Source organism: Plasmodium inui, assembly GCF_000524495.1.
Source record: "Plasmodium inui San Antonio 1 unplaced genomic scaffold supercont1.3, whole genome shotgun sequence".
Classification (NCBI taxonomy): Eukaryota; Apicomplexa; class Aconoidasida; order Haemosporida; family Plasmodiidae; genus Plasmodium; species Plasmodium inui.
The window spans coordinates 459,990-466,890 of NW_008481837.1; positions in this window are offsets into that span (position 1 = coordinate 459,990).

The following is a 6,901-nucleotide window of genomic DNA, read 5'->3' on the forward strand; positions in this document are numbered from 1 at the left end:
AAAGATTGAAAATAATTATACATATATGTATACGTCCGTGTACATCCTTTTGCATACGCTCATGTAAGCACATATATTATTACAAAGAAGAGAGGAATCGGTTGCGAGAAACGGTTTGCTCTGTGTGAAAATGTGCATGGAATAGTAGCATACAATCTGGTACCTCCATGGGCACATGATTTTATGACATCAAAGACGTCGTTTTCTCGCCGTCCTGTTTTTTCAGCCCTGTGCCTATTACACCCTCGGCTAGCATTAATTGTGCATGCGCAGGAATGGGAAGCACAAACACTAGCAGGTGAGTGAGCAAAATATATAGACAAGGAAATGGTCCACGCAGGGGTAACTTGTGACTCACGTATGGAAGGGTTATAATCGCTGCTTACATCACGTAGAATCAGATGGCGCGCACAAGAATTGACTCGTTTACAACACTTTTTCGACATCAAGACATGCACGCAGTGTAAGCACCCGTAAAATTAGGACACTTATCTCAGTGTTGCAAGGTCGTCACCTTTTTTTTTTTTTTTCTTACCCCTACATACGGATAGCTAGTTAAGTACACATCTATGTGAGTATATATGCACAAACCGATCAAGTGTAAAAAAAAAAAAGAAAAAATAATTACGATGAGATGCACACAAGCACAGGTATACATAACAGGGTAACTACGCTATTGTAGTCACTGCAGTGTAGCCTTCCCAGTGTTGCCCTGCTTACGCAGCCCTGCTTTTACGTGCGACCAAAACCCGCACGCTAAGGTACGCTCGCTCAGCGCATAAACGGATGCAGCGCCTAGGACGTGCCATTCGCAAATGATAGACTTAAGAGAATCACACAGCCAGTCAAACCCTCGCCAAACATAAACACTTTGTGCACGAAGTAGTGGCTATCTGTACCTGCACATAAATCTGTGCAGTGCATGTGGTAGGTAAGGTAAACAACTTTTTGCATGTATGTCCAGGGAACACTGTACGTAGGATTATTCCGTACATACAAGTCACACGCACAAATGGGCATGCAAAGAGTCCAGCGTAGAAATGTACATAGGAAAAAAAGGCAACCTCTCGCTAACTTTGAAAACGTATCAAACATAAAAAATGAGAAAAAACAAGAAAAAAAAAAAAAAGAACTCATAATCTGCTGAGCAGGTATATTTCTATACCATACGGAAAAGTCAAAGTAAACGGACAGAAGCGACGCCAATTTTTGTCACAAAGTATAATTTGTAAAGCTAGTAAACACTATCAGGAAAAAGGGAAAAACAAAATAAAAAAGAACGAGCTTCTAAATGCGTCAACGGAACAACAATAAAAAGTGTCACCTCGGACAGGGTGATAAGTACACATGATTAACAATTATAAATGGACAACAAAACTACAAGAGGGCAGAAATAAATTATAGCAATGTAACAACAAAATGGAAGTGAATCACAATGAAGAGATATAAAGGAAGCTACCTAAAGAGGAGTCGCAATAAGTGACAGAGACAAGGCAACCTAATGACAGTAGCGTGAACAGCTGTTCGTAAGGCACATATACATGTGCAAGGTTTTCTCTGTCGCGCTTGACAAAAATGCCAGAAATAGATAATCGTGGGAAAACGCCAGTTGTCTGGAATTTCTCAACGTGGCACACAAGGAAGCTGCTCCAAGCCGTCAGGTCAGAAGTTGTTCCTACAGGTCAATGCTTATACAACCCTTGCGCACGCTTTTGTACATACACACGTATATGGTTACATACGCACATGCATGTACATATGGGCATGTAAAAATCGCGTAGGTGTTACTCCTGAGGGGTAAAGAACGTGCACTTGTGAATAGTCGGAAGGATTAGCTCACTTTGCATTTAAAAAAAAAAAAAAAAAATACACTGTGGTGTAGTGCGACATCGCACAATACAGCTGACCACAGTGCGACACTCCTTTAAGAGCGAATCGTTGCGTAATCTCCAGGCGACGCGCAATCACGCACGGGGTTTACGCACCTTTTGGGTGCATGCACAGTTTAGTAAGACAAAAAAGGTGTTCACGCGAGGGGGTGATGTAAAATTAAAGTTACAATTAAAGTGATAATTAAAGTGATAATTAAAGTGACAATTAAAGTTATAATTCAAGTTATAATTAAAGTTATAATTAGAATGAAAATGAAAATAATTGTGGTGCATCGAAACAGGGCGTCGCGGAGGTGTATGCAAATATATTTATATAAACGGGCCCAAATTTACCAAGTTCGTGTACTAACAGAGATGACACATTGACACGAATTAACAAACGAGAAGTGACTCAGCAGGGGTTCTTCTCCTCTTCGCACGCAAAATGATCTGTCGCAGTGGTCACTGTACGTTCATGAAAAAGTCACGCGAATAAGTTTATGATCTGCTGCGCGCCCCCTTTAGAGAACTCTGGGGTGAGAATAAATGAAACGGCAAAATAGCATCAGCGTTAGGAGAACCTTTAAAAAGAGATTTAAAAAGAATGCTCTCGAAAGCTCAAAAGGATTGTAAAGTATTTGATGCGATGAATTCTAACATTGAAAGAAGCACCGCGCAAAAATGAGTAATAAATTCTACACAAAATGGGTAACTGAAAAAAAAAAAAAAGAGGAGCATATAAATAATGTACATATATGCATGCGTTATGCATACTTATTTGTTAATACAATAAAAACCAGTTCACAAAAAAAAAAAAACGTAGAAAGCCTCGAAATCGCAATTTTGATGCCTCTATGAAAAAAAGAGGCCTATACTACTGTGTCACGCATGGTAAGATAACACACTGTGTAAACTATTTTGCCTCTACTTGTGCTTTCGAAAATGACATGGAGTAAGAAACAAGGCACTATGAATTAACGCCTATGCTTGGTGTTTTCCGTTCAGCCACACGCTAAATGTCAGGCAGTACACGAGTTTATATGTTTGTATGGACTCATATGTTTATGTAAATTTGCATACATGTGTGGCCATAGAGATGTATACACCATTTACGCACGCATGCATTCACGCGCATGACGTGTGTCAGGGCTTAAAAATTAGCGCGTCCATAACTTGGGACAAAATGAAACAAGCCGCCGGACGCGAAAATGGGCATCCTCAAATTTTCCGGGAAGCTTTGGTTGCTTATATTTTCAGGCGTCAGAGCGTTAAGTGAATAACGTGAAGATGGAGGAACGAACGGAGGAACCATCGAGTGGATCGATGCACACCTCTTCAAAGAAAGTCGTGTAAATGCAGATTTTTCCATGCAGTGGTGTCACGCAAAAATTAATGTTGCCACAAACAGAGCAACATGTTTTATGGATTCACAAAAGCAGGAACGAAAAAAATAAATAAATGAATAAAACATACACTTAAACCTGTGCTTAGACGGGTATATATACATATACATGCATACACGAATACAATTTTGCAATTTTACGACTTTCCTCCCCTTTTCTTACTCACACATTAAAGACAATAAAGTTAAAAGGGCTATCATATTTCTCCCATCAGCTTCATTTATGTTCAATCAACCAATCTTTTAACTTAACAAAATGGAGGGTAACATGGTTGACAAAATGGGGCACACGTGTAAAAACACGGAGTGCTGATGACCTACACAAAAGTGACATGTATTTTCTGTCAAAAATAGCCGCCTACACTTAAAAGGATAAAAGAAAAAAATGGGGGAAAAGAAAAAGAAATGATGTGTAATGTATTGTGCTATTCTATACTCTGCTATGTCGTAATGTGCTCTGCTCTGTTATTTATTTTTTTTTGTTTTTTGCACACACAAAATGAATGAAAAAAAAAAAAAAAAAGAAAAAGAAGAAATGGTGATCCAGGTAAGGATGAAGAAATTCCCAGACTAAGAATTAATGTAACCCCTTTTTACATGAACAAGCAATCAAATTAAAGTTACACAGGAAATTGTACAAGTATACATACATCTTTGAAGTCTTTTTTTTTTAAGCTCTAATTGACGGTACAATGTGAACACCAAGTATGGGGCTACATAAACGCGTTCACACTTTCACCATATGTATGTTATGTATATATACAAGCAGCCACAGATGTGTACATACATGTGTTCCTATCTGCCTACGTGTATACATTCACGAAGAAGTGGAAGCCTGGGGGCGTACTTACATGCCTCCTGTCGTGCTTGCATACCTACGGGTGTACTTACATACCTATGGAAACACGTGTTATACATATACACGTGCAGACTTATACATGTAAAAATGTGCAACTTTACATTGTCATAACCACTTCATCTTTCTACTTTTTTTTTTTTTTTTTCCCCTTCTGCCACAATTAGCCAGCGATACGCAGATACGTAGCTACATACAAGTTTTTTTTTTTTTTTTTTTTTGGCTAATAGGTATGTACATGCAGGTAAAAAAAAAAAAAAAAAAAAAGTTAGCAAATCTACAGGTAAATTAAAAGAAATAAACGAAATTAAAAATGGGAAATCCTTTAGAATTTACTTTGAAATTTTATGACTTTTTCTTTCTGATATACTCTATGTATAATATTTACACTTTGGTAATAAGGCAGATTAAAAGTAATGGGAAAAAAACTGTGGAGGTACATTTCTTGCAGAATAAGACAAAAAATGTTTCATAAAAGGAAGGCAAAAAGGGAATGAAAGTGGCTGCGTGGTGGATTATTTGCAAGTACAAAATGGCGTGAAGTGTGCTTTTTGTACGTTTGCGTTACTTGCTTATGTGGACGCGCACGTTTAGCACTTACGTTTTATCCTGTTTTCCGTGGTTGCATCGGTTATTTGTAAAGGGCGCAAAAATGAGCAAAGAAAACGTTCTGACGTTAATCCGATATAAGACTGCTCGTTTTTATATTATAAGCTTATGTTTTTTTTTTCTTTCTTTTTAAAACATTTCCTATTCCCTCTTAACGCTGTTATGTACATGCGTAATTATTCACACGCACGTATACATCTATGTATGTTCTTTTCTTTCTTGCTCATTCGGTGTGACTTGTCCTTCGAGCTTTATTTTGCCAGTTCGTTCGTCACCTCGTTCGTTCCGTCCCTTTAGCAAACCCTCGATCGATGGTTTCGAATTCGATTATTCTGCACGCATGGAGTTACACTGCCGGCGCGTGAAATATTAATTTCCCCCGACGGGTAACACTACTTCGACCGCGCTTTCTTTTGATTTGTTCAAAAAATATGTCTACCTCTCTGCGCACACCCCATTTCAAGGTGTACACCTTTGGTGGGGGTTCTTACCACAAAGAGGAATTTTTGCTCACTCTTTATTTCTTATGAGATTTCACATGTGAAACTAAATTCATACATACATACACATATATACATGTGTGTATTTTTTTCTTTAAATTAAATAAGGGTCACTTTTTTGTTTGAATCGAGTGACAAAAAATTACCAATTGCGTAACGTGGATGTTTCCATGGGGACGCATAGCGCTTATTTTTTTTTCTTTGCTCCCAGAACCCCCCACCAGAAAAAGAAAAGAACGATTCTGTGTTTATTCTTTTGGTTCATCTACAAAGAGGCGCATGCGTATGGGTATGTTAATGTGTACACGTGTAAGTAGTTATTTATTTTTTTTCATTCGCTTAGGTTCCTTCGCTTCTTCCCTTTTTTTATTGTTTTTTTTTTCTGCATTCGTCCGTGCCTCATCAAAATGTTTGACATTCTTAATATTCCACAACACGGCAGAAAGGGGTTCTTGACTTAAATAAATCACGAGTCGATTTTTAATGACATGTTTCGCTTACACAAGGAGTACATTCTACGCTGTCCACAGCTGCGACAGATTTCGTGACAATGCTGGAGGATTCAGCTGGAAATTTTGACCGAAAGATTGACCGGAAAATTCACCGAAATTTTGATTCGACATCTCAGTTCGGCGCCCGTTGCAAAGCATTTTGATGCTTAATTGAGTGCACCTATGTACATATCTATATGTGCAGGAATTCGCGCACCGACACGCGCGAATACAGACTGATGCGTGCATACGATGTATACGCATGCGCACGAACTGAAATGGTAAGCTGTACTGATACGCTGCACTGATATGCTGTGCTGATACGCTGTACTGACACGGTATATTGGTATGCTGTACTGATACACTGCAGTAATACACTGCATTGATACGCTGAATTGGATTTGTTACGCTTTTTGTTCAACTAAGATGTAAAAATGAAGATTAGTGAAAATGTCGCAATGATTTTCCTAATGGCATTACGATGATTTAAGGGGGAAATGTTAATTTAGCGAACGAGAAAGAAAACAAAAAAAAGAAAAGGAAGAAAAAGTCATCAAAGAGGGGGGCGGAAAAAGAGAACGAAGAAGATTAAGAAAATATAAACGGAAGGGTAAAGAAAAAAGCACACAAGGAAACAAAAATGGAAAAAAAAAAAAAGAAAAAGAAAAAATAGAAATTATAAAAGCATGGAAAAACTTTTGCATTCCTTTGTAATCCCTTTTACATGATTCCTTAAAAAGGAACGAAGTCATATTTTAGTGTTAGTTATTTTTCCCTTGTTTTTTTTTATAAGTATTGACAAATGCATATTTGAGCGATAAAGGGTCATATACCTCATTTGTATGCTTACTTTAACAACCTTTCAGGTGATAAAGAGTTGTTACAATAGGGGGAAAAAATGCATAGACGACACACAATTTTGCATGCGAAAAGAGAAGATGGTGTGTTTAATTCTGTAAATGAGAATCAACTAACAAGAAATAATAAATACGAACAGTAGGGTGACATTTTGCCTATAAAGAGAATCACCTCCACATGGGAATATTTTCCGGATTTCCTCATCAATGTGTACCTACATGTTTGCAAGGCGGGCAAAAAAACCTTCAATGGTCTCTACAGATTTTTGCAAACGGAACTTATAATAAATTCATCGAAAAATTCGATCCACAATT